The sequence below is a fragment of the Chiloscyllium plagiosum genome, chromosome 10 (genome assembly GCF_004010195.1).
Source record: "Chiloscyllium plagiosum isolate BGI_BamShark_2017 chromosome 10, ASM401019v2, whole genome shotgun sequence".
NCBI lineage: Eukaryota > Metazoa > Chordata > Chondrichthyes > Orectolobiformes > Hemiscylliidae > Chiloscyllium > Chiloscyllium plagiosum.
In genome coordinates this window covers 50,257,109-50,283,685 of record NC_057719.1, presented here as the reverse complement: position 1 = coordinate 50,283,685, position 26,577 = coordinate 50,257,109, and the positions used below count along the sequence as shown (strand labels likewise).

Below are 26,577 nucleotides of genomic sequence, written 5' to 3'. Positions count from 1 at the left end.
TTCCTATTCGAGACACAATAGAATTAATGTTTTTTGGTGAAAACCACTATACATGAAGACAAGCAACATTACTAGTAATTGCAAGGTTTGTAGCTCAGTTTGAGGTTTAGGGTGTAGGTTTGCTCGCTGTGCTGTAGGTTTGATATCCAGTCGTTTCATTACCTGGCTAGGTAACATCATCAGTGGCGACCTCCAAGTGAAGCGAAGCTGTTGTCTCCTGCTTTCTATTTATATGTTTGTCCTGGATGGGGTTTCTGGGGTTTGTGGCGATATCATTTCCTGTTCATTTTCTGAGGGGTTGATAGATGGCATCACAATCTGTGTGTTTGTTTATGGCGTTGTGGTTGGAGTGCCAGGCCTCTAGGAATTCTCTGGCATGTCTTTGCTTAGCCTGTCCCAGGATAGATGTGTTGTCCCAGTCGAAATGGTGTTTTTTTAAATCCGTGTGTAGGGCTACGAGGGAGAGAGAGGGTCGTGTCTTTTTGTGGCTAGCTGGTGTTCATGTATCCTGGTGGCTAACTTTCTCCCTGTTTGTCCTACGTAGTGTTTGTGGCAGTCCTTGCATGGAATTTTGTAGATGACATTGGTTTTGTCCATGGGTTGTACTGGGTCTTTTAAGTTTGTTAGTTTTTGTTTGAGTGTGTTTGTGGGTTTGTGTGCTACTAGGATTCAGAGGGGTCTTAGTAGTCTGGCTGTAATGGCTTTTCAAAACAGAAGACGAAGCCATCATTCAGAACTTCACATTCCTGCAACACCCTCATTTCGCTCAATTTCCTCAATGTCTAAACATCCAATTAGAAGGGCTTATGCCCGAAACGTCGATTCTCCTGTTCCCTGGATGCTGCCTGACCTGCTGCGCTTTTCCAGCAACACATTTCCAGCTCTAAACATCCAATTACCACAACCTTCAAGGGTAAACAATTCCAAAGGTTTACAACCAGTTCAGACAATATTTATTCCTCAGCTCAAATTTGAAATGGCCAACTCTCTATCCCAACACTACAATCATAAACCCTCCAGATGGGAAAAACATCAGCCTCTGAGAATTTATCTTGTAAAGACATCAACGAATGAAATGGACTGTGCTAAGTCCACCAAAACTATCAGCACTCAGTTCTCAAAATTCATGGGCGCTGTGTGTAAATTCACCGCCAGAAAATTTCGAAATTGCAGGAAAATTCAACTATGACCAGAGGAAGTCACTCTCGTGGTAAAAATTGTCAGACAATGAGGTGAAGCTCTGAAAATCATTTGCTGGAGGGCCACATCAAACTTCACTGCAGAAAATAAAAACTCATGGCAGAGGGAGTAAGATGTTAGCATGGACAGACAACGGGTTAGGTGGTAGAAAACAAATTGTATCCACAAATGGATCTTTCCCCACTTGGTAGTCTATGACAAGTGGAATTCTGCAGGGATCCATGCTGTGACCTCAATTTTGGACAATTTCATCAATGACTTAATTTAAAGGCATGGCGGCTATATTCACAAATAACACATAATAGTGGGAAATTATTCTGTGAAGACATAAGTTGGTTGCAGATGAATATAAAAAGAGGTTGAATGAGTGGGCAAAATCTGGCAAATGTGAATATAAATGTGAAATTTACTTTGGCAAGAAGAATTTTAAAAAAATATTAAAAATGGAGAACAACTGCAGATTTCTGAAGTGTGGAAAGATCTTGGGTTTCTAGTGCAAAATGTCAGTAAGCGGTTATACATTAAACTAAGAATGCTAAACGGATGTAATCCTTTATTACATCACATCATTGGACTCAAATCACTAACTCTATTTTTAATCACTTTAGATGTTTCCAAACTTGCTATGTTTCTCCAGCACTTGATTTTTGTTCTAGGTTATCAGCTTCGGCAGCTCTTTGCGTTCAGAAAAGTAAGGATGTAATGTTTCAATTGAACAGAGCATGAGTGAGGGTACATCTCAAATACTACATACAGCTTTGGTTACTGAATTTTAGAAAGGGTGCAAATGCACTGGAAGTGTTCCAGAGGGGGTTGACCACAGTGACACACCTTGATGAGCGAGTTGTCGTATCAGGAAGGTTGGAAAGGCTGGGCTTGTTTTCACTGGAGTTTAGAAGACTGAGGGGTGACTTGGTCAAACTGCAACATATCCTGAATGGTTTTGAAAAGGTGGATGGCAGTGGAATACAACCGCTTGTGGGTCAGTCGAGAACTAGAAAGCACTGTTTTAAAGTTAGGGATCACCCTTTTAGGTCAGCAAGAAGTTTTTTTTTCCTCATAGCAGGATGCATTCTTGTTCGGCAAAAAAATCAAAGGTCATCAGCGATAGATGAAAATTTGCAATTCAAAGTACAAACACATCAGCAATGGGACGGCGAGATAGTGGAACAGGCTCAAAGAGTCTACTTCTGCTCTTATTTTGTATGCTTCAGTTAAACTTGACATTGCCAAGGCCACATCTCAAATATTACATGCAATTTTAGTCTCCCAATTTAAGAAATAATGCAAATGTGTGGAACTGGTTCACAGGAGGTTTACAAGACTGACTCTGGAATGCGTATTACCCTGACAGGAAGATGGGATAGGCTTGTAGGTTTCTAAGAGACCTTAAAATACCTTTATGGGCAGGTTATCACTGTTCAGACTTATAGTTCCTTCTACAGATCCTCCCAGCTAATTCTGCTTAACAGAATTTCTAATGAAACTGTTCAAAGATGTTCTTACGCACTTCAAGAGCAGGTGGCATTTGCACCATAGCCTCAGAGTGTCCCTACTTCTGAACCATGATAACCCTGTTTCAGTTTTAGGTATTCTCTAATCAATCTGTTTAGAGATGACATTTCACATCCAACTTAATTTGAGTTTTTTGAAGAAGTCACAAAGAGAATTGATGAGGGCAGAGCGGTGGATGTGGCCTATACGGACTTCAGTAAGGCATCTGACAAGGTTCCTCATGGTAGACTGGTTAGCAAGGCTCAAAGGTAGAAGACAGTGTGGTGATGGAGGGTTACTTTTCAGGCTGGAGGTCTGAACCAGTGTTGTGCCACAAGGATCAGTGCTGGTCCACTGCTTTTCATCATGTATATAAATGATTCCGATGTGAGCATAAGAGGTTTCGTTAATAAGTTTGCAGATGACACCAACATTGGAGGTGTAGTGGATAGCGAGGAAGGTTACCTCGATTACAATGGGATCTTGATCAGATGAGCCAATGGGTTGAGGAGTGGCAGATGGAATTTAATTTAGATAAATGCAAGGTGTTGCGTTTTGGAAAAGCAAATCAGAGCAGGACTTACAGACGTAATGGTAAGGTCCGGGGAGTGTTGCTGAAAAAGAGAGACCTTGGAGGGCAGGTGCATAGTTCCTTGAAGGTTTGAGTAGCAGGTAGATGGGATACTGAAGGAGGCATTTGGTATGCATTCCTTTATTAGTCAGAGCATGGAGTATAGAAGTTGGGAGGTCATGTTGCAGCTGTAGAGGACATTGGTTAGGCCGGTTCTGGAATACTGTGTGCAATTCTGGTCTCACTGCTATAGGAAGAATGCTGTGAAACCTGAAAGGGTTCAGAAAAGATTTACAAGAATGTTGCCTGGGTTGGAGGATTTGAGCTATAGGGAGAGGTTTAATAGGCTGGGGTTGTTTTCCCTGGAGCGTCAGAGGCTGAGAGGTGATGACCTCATAGAGGTTCATAAAATCATGAGGGGCAAGGATAGGTAGAAAGACAAAGTCTTTCCCCTGGGATGTGGGAGTCCAGAACTAGAGGGCGTAGGTTTAGGGTGAGAGGGGAAAGATAAAAGGGACCTAAGGGGAAAATCTTTCACGCAGAGGATGGTGCATGTATGGAATGAGCTGCCAGAAGAACTGGTGGAGGCTGGTACAATTACAACATTTAAAAGGCACCTGGATGGACATACGAATAGGAAGGGTTTAGAGTGATATGGGCCATGAACTGGTAAATGGGACTAGGTTAAGTTAGGATATCCAGTTGGCATGGATGAGTTGGACCAAAGGGTCTGTTTCCATGCTGTACATCTCGATGACTCCATGAGATGGGTCTTGAATCCAGGCCTCCTAAATCAGAAATAAGGACACTACCGCAGATTACTCTTCTCTTTAAATAAACCTTTGGAAAATATACAAGGTAATCCTTCAACAAAATTAAATGGATATTACTAATGTCAATATTTCAGCAGCTAAGGAATTTTTAACTCCCCCTTTTTTAATTATGTTGGCTCTCAGGACAGCTTTTCCCACCATGTATATGAAAATCCATATGATACTAGAAGAGCAATCCAGAAAATTAGCAAGAAAAATGTTGCTAAAAAGGCATTAGCTTCATATCTTCAGGGTCACCCAAGTTTGAAACCTTAAATATTCATTTTTCTAAATTCACTTTCTTTAATGATGTTTATTAACAAGGGGAGGGGAAAGCTCCAAAATCGGTGGGAGGCTGCAGCAGGTCAAGGAGGAACTAGCAAGATGTGGAGAGAGAGAGGTAGTTGGCAGGTGGGGAGAGGAAAGTTGAAAAGAAGCAATAAAAAAAAAAGATGAGTTTTAAACCTGTCAAAGGAATAGTTGAAATCACCAAGGGAATATATTGCTCGTAAATGAAAATGGAATTTCTCACTTAAGGCTACATGTGTTCAAAAACTAATAAATGGGGAAAAGAGATGTAATTAACAGTATGTCAACTTTTAAATTTAAATCTGAGATGCAGTAGACAGAGTAGTAACCCCTCAGTTAAGATCTACCAGCTTTGAGCATATATAATGGACACAAATTAGCTGTAACTTGTAGATGGCATGCTCAGGGCGACAGCTTGTCAAATGCCAAAATGTATATAGTTATTCTAAAGAAAATCTTTGTTGCTTACTTATGCCTGTTAGCATTTGCCAATTTAAATATAATGGCGGATAAGAAACGCATGCGTTCGTCTGTGTTAGAGTTTTGTTTTAATGGAGGGTTAGCAATAATTAAGGATATTAATCAGTTCTTCTAATAATGCTTTTGTGCATATTTGCTCAAGTCCAAATACCTCAGAATTACTGTATGACTGTATTGTTTAATCAGTTAGACTGAAAGAGAACTTTCAAACCCAAAAGGTTGCTCTTGAAACTCAAAAAAAGTAATTCTGAGAAAATGTTAAGAACAGCCCTTCAAAAAAATTTCTTCTCACGATACAGCTGAAGGTCTTATCTCACTGACTCTTGCAATAAAGACTCACATGCAATTTGCGTTCTTAATTGCCTGTTATGCCTACATATTGACTCCAAGTTTTCTAGCATGCCTAGGTTGTTGCAAATGTAAACATTTACCATTTTCTCAGTCTGCTTTTTAAAAAGAATGAATCTCTGCCTTTCCATTCTACATTTAATTTACCTGAATGCAAAACGCCCACAAGTCCCTTCTTATTACATACTGAAGGCTTTTATTGTACATTGAACTTACATTACAGATACGTTGTTAGATTTCTTTTAAATTTCTTCTAATTATGAGCAAATCAACAACTTGCATTTTTTGAAATTGCATGCATAAAGAATCCTTCAAACGCAGAGATTTTATGCTTTCAGTGTATGACTGTTTAGCATCAATGAGCTATACTTGCTTTCCAGGTGAGTACCAAAGCTTCAGTTAAGTATGATCACCACCAAGTGGGGAGTTCCACGTTTCAACCTTCCATCAAAGTCTGTACAACACAATCATTTGAGGAGAAGACAAGGAAGGTGTGGCCACTTGCATAAGTGAAACACGAGGAACAGTTAAAATGATGACAGCAGTCATCCAAGTCAAACAATCACTTGCATATTTAACATCTACACAGAGATTCATCCCTGGTGTCATGCCAACTGTTCACATTATGCCAGGTGAAGCCTGTGAATGGATTTTTAGCACATCATCCTTTCAGACTTCTGCAGCCATGAGTTGCTGAATATACGCATGAACTAAAGATTAAATAAATGAGAAAATCTAAAATTAGAAATGGCCAATCCAGCTGGCGCATCAAACATTTGCCTCAGAATTGACAGCTTGACAACTCTAAGACACTAAACTATCTCAAAACTACTGTCACAAATCATTACTTGCCAATGTAAATCAATGATCAGCCCTCCATGTTATCTGTCAAGATAACAGTTGGTTGACCTCTTGACAATTTCTGATCTATTTTGCCATTCCTCCATGGAATTCTTAGCTTTTTAAATAATTATTGCTCTGTGTAATTGAAAACTAGATTACACAACTGAAGATGATTACACATCTGCAAAAACACACTTTATATGTTGTAGCAATATTCCAAAAGAAAACAAGCCTGTTCCACTATTCAAAGATCATTCACCTCCATTTCCCACATGAAGCCCATATTTTTTGACTGAATGCTCGGAGATAAAAAATTCCAAAGTTTCACAACTTTTAAGTGGAGCAATTTCGTATTTCAGTCTGACACAGACAACTCCTTATTGTGAGATTATGAACCCTAGTCCTTCAGTCCCAAACCAGCGAAAAGGTCTTCCCAGCACATACATCACCCCTAAAATATTATATGCTGCATTGAGAGACAATCCCTTGCCATTGGGCATCAGGATTAGACCTCTCTTGCACTTCCTTTGAAGAAAACATATTCCTCTTTATTAAACAGTCTAAAATTTTACACTTCAGGTGTGGTCTCACCAAGGACCGAAACAGAAAGGCTTCCTTACTCCTGTATTCCACATCCTTTGTCATAACAGTTAATGTATTGTTTCCTTTCTGAATTGCTTAATGTATGGCATATTAACCACCTACATTCAAGTACGAGAGCTTCCTGAATACCACAATTTCACCTGGATCCCCCTCAATAACACCAAATACATACACATGCATGTAGGGTGGCAAGAACTGCAAGATGGGATGAGCTTGGATAGCTTTTCATATGCCAGCATGGCCACAATGGGTTGAACGGCCTCTTTCTGCCCTGTAAATGTATGTCTGTGTGCCAATTTTGACGTTTAGATAACACATCATCTGACATGCAAGGTAGCCTAATGTATATGCAAATTCAATTCACAAATGATTGTGTCTCTGGCAACTCACTGAACCTTTGCAAACAACTCAGTAATATTGTACAGTAATGCATCAACATCGCATCAGAAATGTGATGTGGAGTTTTACACCTTCTAGGGGAAGTGATGACTTCATGGTATTATCACTAGACGATTCATCCAGAAACCCAGATAATGTCCTGGGAACCGATGTTTAAATTCGACCACCTACTGAGGTGGAATTTGAATTCAATAAAAATCTGAAATTAGGAGTCTAATGATAACAATGAAACCATTGCCGATTGGCAGGAAAACCCACTTGGTTCACAATGTCCTTTAGGGAAGGAAACTGCCATCCTTACCTGGTCAGGGCTACATGTGACCCAGAGCAATGTGGTTGACTCTTAAACTGCCCTCTGGGCAATTTGTGATGGGCAATAAATGCTGGCCTAGCCAGTAATGCCCACACTCCATGAAAGAATAAAAAGTCAAAGATATTCAGTGTTGCTGTCTTCTCAGATGGCAAGGATAGTGAAGAAATTTAAAATTCAATACTAGTTGCTTTTGCATTCGACCCAACACTCCAGGAGAAATGTTATTTTCAGCAATGCTGTAGGTCCCTTACACCCAAGTGCGCATCTGCTCAGAAACAAACACAGACAGAGAGCGGGAGCAAGGCAGGCAAAGCAAGAAATAAGGAAAGTTCCGAGCCCCAGAGGAGAAGCATTGAATCAATTAACCCAATAATCAATTATCCTGTCTCATTCGGATAATAGAGGTTCCTCTGTATAGCAGAACCAACTGCATCTTAAATTAATCTAGTCCCATTTGCCAGCATTTGGCCCATATCCCTGCAAATCCTTCCTATTCATACACCCATCCAGATGCCTTTTAAATGTTGCAATTGTACCAGCCTCCACACATTTCCTCTGGCTCATTCATGCATACACCATCCTCTGCATGAAAACATTCTCCCTTAGGTTTCTTTCAAATCTTTCCCCTCTCGCCTTAAACCTATGCCCTCTAGTTTTACACTCCCCTACCATGGGGAAAAGAAGGTGGCCATTCACCCTATGTCCCTCATGATTATATAAACTTCTGTAAGGTCATTTCTCAGCCTGACACTTCAAGGAAAATAGCCCCAACATATTCTGGCTCAATGGTTAGCACTGCTGCCTCACAGCACCAGGGAGGAGAAAGTGAGAACTGCAGATGCTGGAGACCAGAGTTGAAAAATGTGGTGCTGGAAAAACACAGCAGGCCAGGCAGCATCTGAGGAGCAGGAGAATCGACGTTTCGGGTATAAGCTTAGGCCACTTTTGGAATACTATGTGCAATTCTGGTTTCCCTCCTGTAGGAAGGATATTGTGAAACTTGAAAGAGTTCAGAAAAGATTGACAAAGATGTTGCCAGGGTTGGAGCTAAAGGGAGAGGCTGAAGGGCTTAAGCCAAAAATGTCGATTCTCCTGCTCCTCAGATGCTGCCTGGCCTGATGTGTTTTTCCAGCACCACATTTTTCAACTCACAGTACTAGGGAACCAGTTCAATTCCAACCTCGGGCAACTGTCTGGGTAGAGTTTGCACATTCTCCCAGTGTCCAAGTGGGTTTCCTCTGCGTGTTCCAGTTTCCTCTCACAGTCCAAAGATGCGGTTAGGTGAATTGGCCATTCTAAATTGCCCATAGTGTTAGGTGCATTAGTCAGAGAGAAATGGGTCTGGATGGGTTACTCTTCGGAGGGTCGGTGTGGACTTGTTGAGCTGAAGGGTCTGTTTCCACACTGTAGGGAATCTAATCTAATCTATTCAGCCTCTCCCTTTAGCTCCAACCCTGGCAACATCTTTGTCAATCTTTTCTGAACTCTTTCAAGTTTCACAATATCCTTCCTACAGGAGGGAAACCAGAATTGCACAGTATTCCAAAAGTGGCCTAAGCATTGCCCTGTACAGTTGCAACGTGACCTCCCAACTCTTATACTCCATGCACTAACCAATAAACGGTAAGCATACCAAAAGACATCTTCACTATCATGTCTACCCACAACTCTACTTTCAATGAACTATAAACCTGCACTCCAATGTCCAGCAACATTCCCCAGGACAAGAAAAAAGGTTTGGTTCTCATGAGGGCTGAGGGTTGTAGAACTCTGTTCAAATGACATCTGGTAAGCTTTTCTGAAAAAAGCTAATCCAACAATATAAACTCAACATAGGCTTTACTATTGATGCCTGATGACCATGAGTGGACAGCAAAAGGGCACAAACAACATGCAAACGGTGAAGTCAAATCAAAACAAAATTATTTGCTACAATGAGGAGAAAGTGAGGATTGCAGATGCTGGAGATTAGAGCTGAAAATGTGTTGCTGGAAAAGCGCAGCAGGTCAGGCAGCATCCAAGGAGCAGGAGAATCATTGTTTTGGCATGAGCCCTTCTTCAGGAATGAGGAAAGTGTGTCCAGCAGGCTAAGATAAAAGGTAGGGACTTGGGGAAGGGGCGTTGGAAATGCGATAGGTGGAAGGAGATCAAGGTGAGGGTGATAGGCCGGAGTGGGGGTGGGGGCGGAGAGGTCAGGAAGAAGATTGCAGGTTAGGAAGTTTCCTCATTTCCCCTCCCCCCACCTTGTCTCAGCAAATCCCTCGAACTCAGCACCGCCTTCCTAACCTGCAATCTTCTTCCTGACCTCTCCGCCCCCACTCCGGCCTATCACCCTCACCTTGACCTCCTTCCACCTATCGCATTTCCAACGCCCCTCCCCCAAGTCCCTCCTCCCTACCTTTTATCTTAGCCTGCTGGACACACTTTCCTCATTCCTGAAGAAGGGCTCATGCCTGAAACGTCGATTCTCCTGCTCCTTGGATGCTGCCTGACCTGCTGCGCTTTTCCAGCAACACATTTTCAGCTTATTTGCTACAATACCAAGAAGCAATTTTGAAATGTCCGATTTGTCTTAAAATAATACACAACTTTGTTGCAAACAAGTATCAACTTGCCAGGTTTTAAAATTTAACAGTAACGTCTAAATTTTATACCTTATCACATGTCAGTCCTCATGTTTAAAATTCATGCATTATTGTTCAAGGGCTATTTGCACATCAGAGTAATTGAATTGCATGGAAACAACAACAACATGGCAACAGGTTATTTGTCCCAACCATAAAACAACCAAATATCCTAATCTCACGTGCATGCCTTGCTCACACAAGGCTTTATTCTCCCGTCCCTTTCACTATCATCTAACATATGCATAGTGTTCTCCACTTCAATACTAACCCCAGAAGTGCATTCTAGCACAATTTTCTGTCTGAACAGTTTTCTCCAAACTGTTCTGATCCAGCACCTAAACACATTTAATTCTGGAATAGAATAGTAGACAAGAGTGGATCCTTAACTGATCAATTTTCTATCTTCATAATCAATAAACAGAAACTAACATAATCCTTTCCTTTCAGTATAAAAGGATCATGAAAGGTAGCTTTGATTCAGAGCCAATTATGGCTTTTTTTTCCCAAAGAAATAAATGATAATTTATGAGTGGACAATCATAAATAAATTAGTTGATATTACTTATCTTCTCAAAATTGCAACCAACTGCTTCAAGCAATAAGGAAATGAAACAACATACTTCAGGAAGACATGAATTGCTGAAATGGGCAAGCATATGGCAAATGAAATTTAACAAAGAAATCTGGTTCAAAGAATAAGCGAGAGACAATGTAAACTAGAAACACAAAACTGGGGATGTTGGGAATTGGGAGTAGAAACTTGAAAAACTGAAATTATTCAGAGGTCAGGTAGCATCAAAGAAGGCTAAGCTGAGTCCATTCTTGAAGTCTGTGACAAAATTGAAGATGTGACAGATTTTATTTAAGTACCCAGTAGCTGAATGGGCAGCACTGCTGCCTCACAGCTTCAGGCACCCGAGTTCAATTCTATGCTCGGGTAAATCCGTGGGTACAGTTTGCACATTGTCCCTGTATCACTGTGGATTTCCTCCAGATGCTCCGGTTTCCTCCCATAGTCCAAAGATGTGCAGGTGAGGTGGATTGGCCATGGAAAATGCAGGAAAAGGGTGGTGCCGGTGGAATGCTCTTCAGAGAGTCAGTGTGGACTCATAGGGCTAAATGGCTTGTTTCCACATTGTAGGGATTCTAAGATACACAAACAGGAAAGGGAATGGGGGGAAAAGAAACAACAGGAAAAGTTCTGCAATAAGCTGGAATATAGAAAAAATTAAAATGATAGAAGGGGTACTGGTCCAGGATAAAAGATGGGACAAGTAAAGAAACAAAAAAGTAATTTCAGAATCACCACTGAATTGTACAAATGCAGGACAAGTTGGCAAGGCTATTAAGAAATCTATGGGATCTCCAACTATACAGACACAAATAATGGACATTTACTCGAGTTATATAGCACTATATAAATGCTACAGTGTATGTTGTTGTTTTTATAGTACAAAACCAACTAAGTTATGCTAATCCATTATAAATAATTACAATTAGTGCAGGATGTGCTGGAAAGACTCAACAGGTCAGGAAGCATCGGTGGACAGAACCATAGTTGACATTTCAGATCAATGATCTTTCCCCAGAATACATAAATCTGCAATGTCAATTCTCTTTGTCTCTGTGGACATTGCAGACCTCTACCAGAACTTAGCCTTATTTCATACTTCCAGCACCTGTGGTATTACTCTAGTTAACTTTGTCTTGATGAGTCCCAGGTGAAATACTGTATTCAATGGGTCAGCAAACTTCAGGAAGGCTATGGAGAAAAGGCAGGGGAATAGGACAGATTTTTTCAAAGGGCTGAATTGCCTCTTGAATTTGAGTAAAAACAGGAGAACAGAAAACCATCAATTACAGCTTGGTGGGGGGCTAAAGAAATGCTTTGATATAGAATATTTACAACCAGTGAACCACCTCTCCCAATTACTACTGCAGAAAATTTCCCAAGAACGGCTGCAGCCATTAGAAAGACCTATGCAATATGAGCAAGAAAACAATTGGGACACGTTGATGTAGGAGGGGAGAATGCTCACGTGAAGCTTAAATACCAGTATAAATCTGTTGGACTAAATGCGTCTTGTTATGCTCTAGTTATTTCGCAAGGCGATTCATCACCTATGTTATATTTTAAATGTATTATGCAGATGATTTATGAATGTTACTGTAACAAGCAACAATTTTCTCATTTTGGCTACAAACATATTAAGATTGCTGCAAAAGCAAAGCACTGCCAAAAAAAAAATCACTTATCCCAAAATGAATAAAACTAAGTGAAAAGGTCAGATATAAAAAGCACTGTCCTGGAGCTTCTACTGGCCACATTGTCATTATTCCAGCATAAATGGGGGTTGCACAGACCCTGTCGTATCACCACAGTGGCACACTTTAAAGAAACTGCCCGGGAAACTGAAAACTTTGCTGGACAATATCTCCATGTTTTGAATCTTCGGAGAAGTCTCCATTTAAATCAGATAATTTGGAGGATTCTGATGTAATTCATAAAACTAGATACCAGAAAAAAAAAAGACTATTAAATGCATTGTCTAATTCTGGAGTAAATATTTAACCCCAAACTTACCTCACACCCTAAAGTGACAAGCCCACCACAAATTAAGCATCCTTCACTCTCAGGGAGCTGAACCTCTTTCAATCACTCTACATAGACTGGGACCTGAACCTTATTCACTCGCTCCGGACCACCCCCATTCATCTTTGCTGGACTTGGCTACCCCTTTTCACCCAAACCACCTCCCCCCACCTACAGCAACCCTAGGCATTGCATCATATACCTATCCCCCTTACCCCGACCTTCCTGACAGTCTAACTTCATACTTAGCTCGTGCTCTCATCTTTTAACAGCATTTATGGCTGTAATACTGGACTCATACATTTCAGAACATGGCATCTGACTGCTGTGGTTTACCTACCAATGCCACTCCTCCAGCATTTTATTTTTGTATGAGAAAAATCTGTCACAAAGATGTTACACAAATATATTGCATAATGCATCAAGAAAAAAAATGAAATTCCACAACTGCAGCACAATAAAGAACAAGCGTTATGAAGATATTTACTATTCTTCAACTATTCTCACATCCAAAGTGAGTCTTTCTTTATCATTATTTAATAAAATGATTTGCAGCAATTTCCATTTCTTTTATGCATCACCTAACATACAAGATATTTCAAAAACGTTTTCAGTTTAATTGATCAAAGATGTCATGGATATCTATTCAACTAACTTGTACAAGGTGGTTAAAAATCACACAACACCAGGTTATAGTCCAACAGGTTTATTTGGAAGTACAAGCTTTCAGAGCGCTGCTCCTTCATCAGGTAGCTGGTGGGGCAGGATGATATGACACGGAACTTACAGTAGAAGATCAAAGCGTCATGCAACTGATGTACTGGCAGACTTAACAGTAATCGAGGTTTGTTCAATACATCACATCAGTTGTATGACACTTCGATCTCTCACTATAAATTCTGTGCCCTATGATATTGCCTGACTAGCTACCTGACGAAGCAATGCTAGGAGAGCTTGTACTTCCAAATAAACTTGTTGGAATATAACCTGGTGTCATGTGACCTCTGAATTTGTCCACCCTAGTCCAACACCAGCACGTCCACATCATGTACAATAAGGTTGCAGTACAGGCTGTAAAAAGTCAAAAGGATCCTCTAGCTTTATAGCCAGGTACAAATCATGAACCAAGCAGTTAACATTCAAGTTCAAATTACACAATATTAGACTGCAGCCAATTTATTATAAATTGACTTGGTAATTATATAGATATGCAGTATTAGGAATAGGGAAAATTCAGTTTAGTTTCATAAAAAATATTGTCAGAAATGAGCAGTATTGTAAAAAATATTCAAAAGACATTTGAGCTTTATCATTGCTACGTAAGTGTTTAAGATGTATTCTGATCAAGTCTTTTCAGATTGGAGAACAGATAATGCCAGAGGGCACAAACCTTACATTCAAGGTGAGGTCATAAATGACACCTTTCATTGAAGGAGAGTGAAAGTAAATGCAGTGGAGTGTAATGGCATTTACTGCAGTAAAACTTGGAAGTTTATCAAAGATGGCATGCAGAAAAAAAAGGAAATGCACAGTTCTCGATTACCAGTAACATTTCATAAAGAAATGGTAGCGTGGCTTTTGATTTTGGACTACATTTATTATCAAACCAACAGGAGTTCAACAGACTATCTGGTCAGACTCTTTGCTGTCTGCTCCTACTTCTTAGGTTCTTGTGCAGCAATTTGCTGTACTCAAATTAGCTGCCATTTTGCCTACATTTGAACTGTTATTATTTACTCAGAGATCGTAAATACTTTTGTTTAAAAATCAGATAGGTTGTTCTGGTCCAACAGAATTATGCCATTGGATTTCACTTTGGAAAAAAAAACTTTTACTGTGTACAGAAAAGTTAAAAAGCAGCACTATCAGCTGAGCAAAATGGTTTATAATTATACATGTTATAGAATTGGTTTACTTATTTCCCCTAAGACTTCTGTAGTTACATATTCTCAACAATTATATATCTATTTATTTCTATAGGATTACCCAGAAGTTTGTTACTTTTGAAGAAGTCTCCTCAATTTCAGCTAAAACTGAAATTTATCATCTCTTGATTGTGTGTCTCAATCTCTTGTTCTGAAAACTTGTGTTTGTGTGCATGGATCTCTGAAGGGAGCAGGATGTTCTCAGAGAGTAGTTAGCAAAGCAAATGTGGTTTTGGATTTTCTAAATAGAAATTCAGAGTCCAAAAGCAAAGAAATTATGATGAACATGTATAAAATTCTGGTTAGGATACAACCGCCTCAGGCGACTGACTGTGTTGAGTTTGCATGTTCTCCCCGTGTCTGCGTGGGTTTCCTCCGGGTGCCCCGGTTTCCTCCCACAGTCCAAAGATGGGCAGGTCAGGTGAATTGGCCATGCTAAATTGCCCGTAGTGTTAGGTAAGGGGTAAATGTAGGGGTATGGGTGGGTTGCGCTTTGGCGGGTCGGTGTGAACTTGTTGGGCCGAAGGGCCTGTTTCCACACTGTAATATAATCTAATGGTGAAGCTGCAACACCCCGGGTTACCTGCATACCAGAGAGAACAAGCAGCAAATGAGAGATAGAGCTAAATAATCCCACAACAAACAGATCAGATCTATGCTCTGTAGTCCTTTAACATCTATTTGGAAATAGAACAGGTCTATATGGAAGCGGTGGCTACAGAAATATCAAAATCCTCAATGAAGAAGATGCCCAGCACACTAATACAAAACATAAGCCTGAAGCAGCTACAAAAATTGTCAGCCAGAAATGCCAAATGATGATCCACCTTGTCCCCTTCCAAAGGTTCCCAACATCTCACAGGGGAGTCTTCAACCAATTTTATTCACCCATGTAATATCAAGAAAGGGCTAAGTACCAAAGGCAAGGTGACAGTGACTGCCCTTGACATTAAAGCATTTGACCAAGTGTGACATCAAGGGGCAACTGCAAAATGAAAGTCAATAGGAATCAGGATGAAACTCTTTTCTGGCTAGACTCATACTTAGCACAAAGGGAAAAAAAATTAGTGTTGGAGATCAGTCTGTTCAACCAAAGAATATTACTGTAGGAATCCCTCAAAAGTACTTTTCCCAGCCCAACCATCTTCAGCTGCTTCACTGATGACATTCCCACCATCATAAGGTCAAAAGTGGGGATATTTGCTCATGATTGCAATATGTTCAGCATTGTTCGTGATTTCAAAGGCACTGAACTAGCTTGCATCCATATGCAATACCTGGGCAATATCCAGACTTAAGCTAACAAGTGTCAAGTAACACTGGTGCCACGAAAGTGCGAGGCAATGATCATCTCCAACAAGAGGGAACAAGTACCTTTTGACTCATCAGCACAATTCCAACATGACTCAAGAAGCTAGGCATCATCTTGGACAAAACTGCATACTTGTTGATACCATGTTCATTAACATTCACTCCCTCTACCACTGACAAAAATTAGTAGTAGTGCATGTCATCTACAAGTTGCACTGTAGAGATTCACCATGACGCGCCAGACAGCACCTTCCAAACCCATGACTACTATCATCTGGAAGGACATGAACAACAAATACCTTAGAACACCACAGCCTGCATCCAGTCTGGTCACTACACTTAGGAAATTATATGAAAGCATAGAGATGACTTATCATGGTGATTCCAGTGATCAGGGCTTTTCACTGCAAGCTTAAGTCGAAAAGGCTGAGGCTGTCGTCTTTGGAGCACAGAATAGTTGGGAAAATTCGATGGAAGCATACAAAACTAGGACAATTTTAGACAAAGCAAACGTGCTCTCATTAGCTGATTGTCTCACCCCGCTTGTACTCAGATTTAGAATTCTTGATTTGAGATACAGGGAGAGATCAAAGAAAAAACCTCTTGTGAAGCATAAGTGGTAATAATACTCAATGCCTACAAGGGTGGTAGAAGCAGAGGAAATTGGATGAGTACTTAAGGGAAATAAAGCTATCAAGCCACAAGGAAAGAGTAGAGTGAAAATGTATCTGCTCTACAGACAGTTGGTCCAGGCTCAATCGACCAAAGGACCTCTTTCTGGACTATTATGATTCCACATGAAGAAAATTTCAAAGAAATAAAGGATGGCACATACAGTGGACCTGCAATTGGCAAATAAGGATCATAAAAGAACAAGAGGAGGAGAATGGCCATTCAGTCCATCAAACCTGTTCCACCACACAGTAATGTTGTGGCTTATCTAATTATGGCATTAACTTCACCTTCATGACAGACCACCAAACCTTGGATTCCTTTGTCAAAGACCTAACTTTGGCAGAATCCTGCAGTAAAGCAGGATCGAACTCAGCCTTGATTGTATTCTATGAACTAGCCTTCTTCCTCTTTGTGAAACAGAATTCCTCAATAGAAAGCTTTCTCCCTCACATCCTTATAAAATGAGGGAATCACCCATTTTTAAACGGTGTCCCCAAGTTCTGGATTTGCCACAAGAACAACAATCCTCTTAATATCCATCCTCTTAGCCCAATCAGAATTCCAGATGTTTCAATTCCATCGCATCTAATTCCTCGAAGCCACAATGACACTCTAGGCCTAGTCTGCTCAATTATTCCTCATAATACCTCCATCCAGGCATCAGAAGATGAGTGAATCTTCTCTGGACTACTTCCAATAGAAGCATATCTCTTGTTAATTGAAGGGTCCAAAACTGTACAAAATATTGCAGGTGCAGTCCCACAAATGCGCTGTAAGATTTTTCCATTTTTATACTCCATTGCCCTTGCAATAAAATCCAACATTTCATTTGTTTTCCAAATGACTTGAATGCTAAGCTTCATCGATTCACATTCACGGACACAGAATTCCTTCTGTACTGCAAGATTCTGCCAAAGTGGACAACCTTACATTTCATCATATTAGATTACAGCTGCCAATTCTTTTGCCCACTTACTTAAATTATCTATATCCCTTTGTAGAGTCTTGGTAACCTCCTTACAACTTGCTTTCCTGGTTCACCTTTATCCACCTTGCTTGTTACATCTTCAAAGATGATTTGAAGCATGATTTCCCTTTGTCAAAATCCTACTGCTACAATGTTCTATGTATCCTACAACTACTTCATTAATAACGGTTTCTACCATTTTCACAATGACTGACATTAGACTTACTGGCCTATAGTCTCCTGCTTACCAAGTCTCTCCTTTCTTAAATACAGTTACAGATTTGCAATCCACTGAAATCTTCCTCGAGTGTAAGAAATTTTGAAAGATTGCAAATCAGTACATCCATTACCTCTGCAGAAATTTCATTTAAGTCTCTAAGATGAAGGCTATGAGAACTGGAAAGCCAATAGCTCATGTGCTTTTTCCTCTAGAATTTTACATAATAAATTCTTCCTTGCCATTTGCTTCTTGATTTTCAACAATTCATAGTTTGTGCGTTGAACTATGAAGACAGCCACAAAATACTTCTCCCTTGTCTCTACAATTTGCTTCTCTCCTGTTATTAATTCCCATCTCAACAACTGCAGGATCAATTTTTTTATAAATATAACGAGAGAAATTTTTGCCCTTTTTTGTACTTCCTATCTTTCTTCAATTTCTTATTTTTTAAAGCCATCCTTTGCAAAATTCTGAAAGCTTTCTGGACTACTAAATTATGGAGAATTATACACCTCATTTATTTTGTTACCATCCTTAACTTTCTTAATTTGACATGGACAGTGCATGCTTATAGAGTCTTTGTCAATGAAATATGTTTTGATTGAGAGTTTAAAATATGTCCTTTCATGTCTACCACTGCTTCTCTATTGTCTTAACTTTCAACCTATTTCACTTTAGATCATCTGGTCTTCATGTCCATACTGTCCCCTTCACTTCAGGCACTAGTTTCTGACCCAAGTGACTCAGCTGAAAACAGAATGTGAAATTCTATTGCATTAAGATCATTTTAACCTGGGAGACCTTTCACTAAGAAATAGTTAGTTAATTAATCCTGTTCAATTACATATTACCAGGATGTTCCCTGGTTGATTCCAGAATGTACTGTTCAAAGACACTGCCCAAATATACACTATACATGCAAATTCCAAACCACTTAGTCAATTTGATTCATCCAATCCATGTGAAGATTAAAATGGCCCACAATCAATGTTGTATTGTTGTTAAATTCTATCCTTTCCTGAAAATTCAAAAAAGAGTGGGCAGACGAGATGCAAAGGGTGAGTTTCTTTGATTACGGAGTTTAGAACCAGGAGACAGTCTTAGGACACACTGTAAACCATTTAGGGCTGAAGTTAGGAAAGCTTTCTTTACTCAAAGGACTGAAAGCCTTGTAGAATTCTCTTCCACAGAAGGTTGTAGAGGCCGGGGGAGACTGCTTCTGGAACAGGCATACAGATAACCTTCACCGTCCTTGATGCATTGCAATATCCAAAGCTCAAAGTCCACCCCATCAACTGAGCCAAGATCCAGCTGGTCTTTTCTTTATTCATTCATGGGATGAAGGCATCTCTGGCTAAGCCAGCATTTATTACCCATCCCTAATTGCCCAGAGAGCAATTAAGAGTCAACCATATTGCTGTGGGTCTGGAGTCACATGTCGGTCAGACCAGGTAAGGATGGCAGTTTCTCTCCCTAAAGGATATTAGTGAGCCAGATAGTTTTTTTTTCCCCCAACAATGGCTTCATGCTTACCATTAGACTCTTAATTCCAGACTTCTTTCAAAATTGAATTCAAATTCCATCATCTATCATGGAGGGATTCGAATCCAGGTCACCAGGACACTACCTAGGTCTCTGGATTAACAGTCCAATGATAATATCACTAGACCATCGCCTCCTCCTGTCCATGCTGTTCCTAAAAGTATTCCAGGAGACTACATTGACCTGGGGATATTAGTCACTACCTGCCATTCTTTGATATAAAAACCACAGAGTGCTAGAGCACCTCAGCAGGTTTGGTGACACCCGTGGAGAGAGAAATAATTTTAATGTTTTGAGTATAATATGATTCTTCAGAACTTGAGAATTCTATACCTCAGCTGGGGAACCATGTTTTTTGAAGGTTTGAATAAGCTCAACAAAAAGTCAGTTCAAAACATGGAGGACAGACGGGCATCCAAGAAGGTAGGTGTGGCCAGCTTCAATTCCAGATGGACAAACTCCAAGAGGGAAAGAAAAGGCATCCTTTATGCCTGACAGCACATGATAACCAAAGGAGTGAGAGTGCAAAATGTTGATTTCAGCACAATCAAGTAGAATTAACTTTATACTTTCTGGAGTTCAGAACAATGAGGGGCAATTTCATTGAAACGTGCAAGATTCTGAGAGGACTTAATTAGCTACAAGTTGAAAGACTGATTCCCACAGGCAAAAGGCCCAGAATAGGTGAGATTGCCTCAGGATGCAGGATTGTTGATTTAGAGCAAGATGAGTGAGTTCTGCAACCAAGTGGGTTGTGCACTTTCGAAAACTCAGTCACTGGACATTTTCAATGCTGAAGCTGATAATTCACTTAGAGTCTGTTAAGAGATCCAGTGAAGGGCCGGTGAAATGAAATTGAAGTCAGATCTGCCATGATTGCAATTAACTGCTTTGAGAAGGCTCAAAGAGCCAACAGCCTACTTCTGCTCTTATTTGTGTTCTCACCGTGCTCTTGTAAAGAGGTATAGGTGCTAAATGTAGAACGCTTAAGGAAGAAACCACGGATGATACATTCAGGACTAACAATTTTCAACTTGAAGAAATGGTGGCTTACTTCAGACATCCTATCGGATAACAGGTGAAGTAGAGGGGGTTAGAGAAATGGTAGAGAGCTCCAACTGGATACCACAGCTCCCATGTGGAAACTGGCAGCATCTACAGAAGACCTTTCACAAAACCAGTACTTAAATGAAGCAGCCAGATAAGGACACTTGGAAACCTGTAGACAATAGTGAGGGCAAAGGAAGAGAAAGCAAAGGCTGGAGATTGTCTAGCTGCTATCAGAATAACAAGAGTAGAACTAAGTGAGGACATTCTCATTTGAGTTGCACTCTACGAGAAAAATGTTGGGGAGGATGGCATAGTTGAATGAGTCAAAATAGTCCAAATTATGATAATTCATCACTTCAGACAGCTTGCCATTCGTGATTTGGATTGGCACTGCTCCAGTGCTGTGGCAGAGATGAAGTTCCAATTGAAGAGATTCAAATAGAATTGCAGGCAAGATGGAGAGGTCAGAGCAGCAGTGAAGATCAGGAACAGAAGCCGAGAGTCAAATGTTCAGTGGAAATTTGATCAACAGAAAGGGTGGTTGGCCGTACAGATGATTGGGAATGGGGACGGGAAGGGGGATTCCACACAGGGAAACCCAAGGTGGTAATGGACACATCTGAAAAATAGATAGCAAAGTAGATAATCTCGCTTATGAAGCTAAACTTTGGGAAAGAACTGACAGATGCACACCACAAACTCAACTTTCACACCACAGATTCTCGCTCATAACTTTCTAAGCATAAAACACATAAGTTCCCAATCTATGCTTTATTTGACCTAGATGAACTTTCAACCACATACCCACACCATCACTAAGATGGGGCACAATATGTCAAGTGTTCACAGTGCCAGAATGTTGCATCATTCTGTCCTTTCTCACTACTACTCAGCCTTTTAATAATCCCTCCTGGCCAGCCTTGCACAACCTACCTTCTATATACTCAAAGTAACTCTGCTGCCTCATCCAACTCACATCAAATGCCATTTTAGTGATCAGCCTTGTAATTGTTGACTCACACTGACTACAAAAAAGCATTTCAATTTTCAAATTCTCACTCCTGGTTTCAATTGTTCAGTGACTTGGCCTTGCCATTGCCCTGTCCTTCTAATCCCATTCAGCCCTATATAGCCTCTCCCAAGATATTTGCATTCCTATAAAACCCACTCTTCAGCATCCCTGACTTTAATCCCTCCAATGGTGGTCATTTCGAGTTGCCTGGGCCTGGGCCCAAGCTTAGAATTATTCTGTAAATATCTCTGACTCTCTTTGCTACTTTAAGATCCTCCTTTTAAATAACAAACTTAGCTGCTTGATCACGTTTCAGTTCATGTGCCCTACCATTTCTTTTTGTGGCTCAGCATCAAACTTGGTTTCCTAATGTCTCTTGGAAGTGCTTTGGAACACTTCATTGTGTTAAATGTAATTTAGATTTGTTGTTATAGTTGGAAATGCACATGGAAGAGGTTTAAGGAGACTTTTGGTGGGGAAGAAAAAATGTGAAGAGGGATGCAAGTCTTGAAAGTGTACTTGTATTACAATAAAATAAAATTTAGAGCTTACAACAGGAGTTCCAAACTCAAGCTCAGATCGGATTTGAATTTGCAACTGTCATCAAATACTTTAATGCCAGAAAGGCAAATTAATGGTTCAATTTTGCCAGACATTTATTAATATATCCCAATTACACATAGTTCAACCTGTTACCTCCAGCAAACTGTTTTTTCCCTTTCGTTTTATTTACGCAATGAACCATATTTGCCTGTAGTTGGTGACTTTAACTGTAACAGCAGGACATCAAAACTGAACTTAAGCTGTCAATTTGTGAGCTGAACAAACATTTAAATAATTATTTCAGACTATAACCTGAAAGTTACAACTTGAAAATAATTGTAGTACAATTTTATTATCTGCACTGAAATGAAAAAGTGTGCTGTACCTGAAAAATCCTCAACTATTTTAGCTACTTTTCTAATCTTGACCAATTTTTCTAATCAATTTGTTCAGAGATGTATTTACACACTTACAGAGGAGGCGAGACTTAAACTTGAATCTCTCAGTCGAGGGGTAGAGACACGACCACTGCGCCACTTTAAGCATCCAAATACAAAACAGTGACCAAAAGTTTAGATATATTTTGGCAAGATTTTCAAAACAAACTTTTTCAAGTTTGATTAAAAATATTAAACTTTCAATTCTGTAATATATAAACTTAACCAGCATCATCGGGAGTTAAAATGTGCATTTCAAGATATGGTAAGCCAACAACAGACGACATTCATCATATAATGAAATGTAGTTGCATGGTGTCAGGGTTATAAAGCTTATGATCTTAACTGCTCATTACAAATAATTTTTCGTTAATTTGGCCCTCAGGAAAAATGACAACGCTACAAAACTCAACAGAATAGCAAATCTGTTGCCCCATGGAGAGCATGGCTTATCCAAGGGTACAAACCCTAGTGACAATAACTTGTCCTAGTGGTCACTTTCCAAAAATGTAGGCTGTTCTGATTTACCGTATGTATATTTGTTAACAAGGTTATTTGCATTTTACATGTTTGAGCATCATTAAACCCGCATGTATAACAGCATACTTAGTTGACCCTTTTCTGTACATTTGTTTGAAGTGAAGAAAATTTTGATTTGACTCTGCAGTTAAAATTGCTGTATTATCATTTTTATTCAGTCAATTATAATTTTGACATTATACATAATCGAGCATTGTAAAATAAAGTTATAGCCCGTTCCTAGGTTGTAAATTCATATACCATTTTCCCTCACTCTGTGAACAAAGTATTTCGTCAAACAGGTTCAATGTAAATCTCAGAGCAATAAGGTGGCATTTGACAAGATTCCATACAACGTCATTTCATACAAAGTGGGAGCTCAAGCTATTGAGGTGCCATACTGGCACGTGTAGAAGATTGGCAGAAAAACAACGTTTGGGTCTTTTGTATGATTGGCAGAATGTGATATGTGGGATCCTGCAGGGGCTATGCCGAGTCCTGAACTTTTTACAATTTATAGCAATGACTTAGACGAAGGCATAAGAGGGGTGGCTAAATTTACAGATGACACAAAGATAAATAGGAAGGTTATGTCATTTTCACAACATATCAATCTTGCTATCTGCATCCTTGTTAAGTGAATGATCAAAAATCTAGCAAATGGAGTGTTCTGTGGGAACATGTGAAGTTGTTCACTTTGGCAGGAAGAATTAAAAAAGCAGAGTAGAGTTATAGTGGAGAATGACTGCAGAATTCCAAGGTGCACAAGTCACAAAATGTTACTACACTGTTACATCACATAATCAGAAAGTCTATTGGGATACTATCTTTATTACAAGAGGAATTGAACATAAAAGGAATGTGTCATGCTTCAATTATATATGGCATTGGTAACAGCACATCTCGAATACTGGAAACAATCTTGGTCTCCTAATTTAAAGAAGGATATAATGAAATTGAAGGTCATTCAGAGGAAATTTACTGGATTGATATCTGAAAAGGAGAGTGTTGTCTTACCAGGAAAGACTGGACAGGCTGGGCATTTTTTTGCCAGAATTCAGAAGAATAAGGGGTGATTAGATTGAATTTTAATTTCCTGAATTGTCTCGACAAAGTGGAAGCTGAAAAGACATTTATGATGCACCTTTGAAACACTCTGTCTCAGAAGGAAGTGGAAGTAGTAATCAAATATGTTTACGGTTATGTTAGACATAATTTTGCTAGGCAAGGAAATCAGAAGTTATCAGAGTAAACAGTAATGTGGAATTCAGAATGCAAACATATTGGTGGGCGGCACGGTGGCACAGTGGTTAGCACTGCTGCCTCACAGCGCCAGAGACCCAGGTTCAATTCCCGCCTCAGGCGACTGACTGTGTGGAGTTTGCACGTTCTCCCGTGTCTGCGTGGGTTTCCTCCGGGTGCTCCGGTTTACTCCCACATCACAAAGAAGTGCAGGGTCAGGTGAATTGGCCATACTAAATTGCCCGTAGTGCTAGGTAAGGGGTAAATGTAGGGGTATGGGTGGGTTTCGCTTCGGCGGGTCGGTGTGGACTTGTTGGGCCGAAGGGCCTGTTTCCACACTGTAATGTAATCTAATCTAATCTAATCTAATATTAACAACTTTTTGAACGGTGGAGCAGGCATTAATAGTTGAATGGTTGACTTCTGCTCCTAATTCATATGTCCCCACACTAGTCCATGTAACCATGCCAGAAAGGATTTCACCTTCAGTAATAACGTCGTTTCACTTCTTCTAAAAAAAACAAAGGCTGCTTAGTTTCCTAGCTCAATGAATGACAGTGACATGGAAATACAGAACACTCACTTATCTCTGCAAATTTTCTATTTCCAGGAAAATTGCTGACCAGAGACAAAACCTTTTGGAAAGATAAAAATGTTGATGAGTGAACTCCCATCATACCTTTTGACATGCCCTTGTATCTAGTTCAAATCTGCACTTGTGGAGGCTTGGAAACAAATTACTAGCTGTCTTATTTGATGCGAAGTTTACAAAGAAACCTAAATAAAAGCCAGCCAGAAGAAGAAATTAACAAAAGCAGACTTCAGAAGCCACCTTTCAATGCCAGTTTCAAAAAGCCAAAGGAATCAAAAGTTGATCACAATAATGCAATCGTCTTTGGTCAAAATGAGTTGGTTTTAATCTAACATAACTGTCACTTTTCTAATTATGAAATGAAAAAAAATCTTTTATCTGTCATTAAAAACAATCAATCTAGTTTGACTAAACAGCAGCAAAACTTACACCAGAATAGTTTTAATGTAAATTTAGTTGTCCACAGGCAGTGTGAAAATCATATTTGCACCCAAAATACATTTCAATTTTAAAGAAAATGAAAACTCAAATAAAACTTAAAGGCTGCATGCTTTCAGCTCAAACAAGCACAGTAATAACAATTATTAAAATAAAAAAAGTTTACTTCTACTGTTATTCGATAGCCATTTATTTTCTGACTAATTCATGAAACTGTATTTTGTTATACAGGAGATTGATACTTCAACTAATAATTAGATTTATTAATGTTTGCAATTCCTACAGTATTTGCATGCACTTAATAAAAAATCCACCTATCCTCAATTCCAGGATATTTTCAATATTGTATTTATGGTTTTAAAGTTTGTATTATTATTCATTTTAAGTTTTCTTTCAAACTTTCCTCATAATTTTAACATGGTGAATTTGTTGGTGTTCAAACAATTTTCAGTCACTAACAGTTACTGTTCAGTACTGTTCCAAGGGCTAATCGAACATCTGATTGTTTCAGGAATATGCACTGTTACATCATATATTCCAAAAGAGTTCAATTAAACTGTAAACGCCTCACTATATTTGTAGAACCTTGTGCAAGAACATAAATTTACCTTATTTACTAATTTTCAGAATGTTGGCCTTGCCAACACGTATTGGCCATCCTTAATTGAACTCAGGGTGAAGAACCATCTTCTTCACGATTGAGTGGAATGATAGGCCATTCCAGAAGGAATTTATTTGTTACATTTTGTTGCTGAGATTCTGGAGTCTACATATTGGCCACAATGATTAAAATAAGCGCAAGCTCACAGAATGTTTTTAAAGCTAATCCTGCAGTTTCATGTCACCATGTCTGATACCAGGCCACTAGATAACTATTCCATTAATATATTTACTATATTATTATCTCCACTAACAAACATGCCATCACCTTTTTGAAACTAAACACTAAGAGTTGTCATTTGAGTCATTATCAAGGGAGATCAAATGGCTAATGAGAAAAACTTGCTTACGAAGTTTGAATCTCTGAAATGAGACGGTGGTGCTCATACAACAGCTTTGTGCATACATACGGCATGTTGATTTCTGTGCATTCTTCCTGTGAGTACTGACCAAAGTTATATTTTAAAACGACAGCTGTAAATTACTCCAAAACAAGTATATAACCTTAATAGGAACAACTTTGATCCAAGCATTTCCAGACACAAACTTTAATATTAACTGCACTCGAAATGAAACCATTTACATCAAGACAAAAGTTAGCATCTATGTAAAAAGATATGCTGATTATCAAAGAGTTAAGTGAACAACTGTCATTAATACTTGACACTTCCTCAAAGCAAAATAAAATCTCTAAGTTTCAAAGAACAGTTGACTCTTGTGAATTCATAATCTACTCCTGATAATAGTGATTCCTTTTACCATAAAAAGTATACAGTTACACACCAGCTGGAATAAAGTAAATATCACAGGGTTTCAAATGAATATACTGTATTATTGAATAACACTCAAATA

At 39.3% G+C, this 26,577-nt stretch overlaps 1 protein-coding gene across 5 annotated transcripts in view; it reads right to left on the bottom strand.

The window, feature by feature from the left end:
• arid4a (AT rich interactive domain 4A (RBP1-like)) overlaps positions 1–26,577 on the bottom strand; it is a 156,384-nt gene that overhangs the window by 125,319 nt on the left and 4,488 nt on the right. The gene's annotated exons all lie outside the window — the stretch shown is intronic.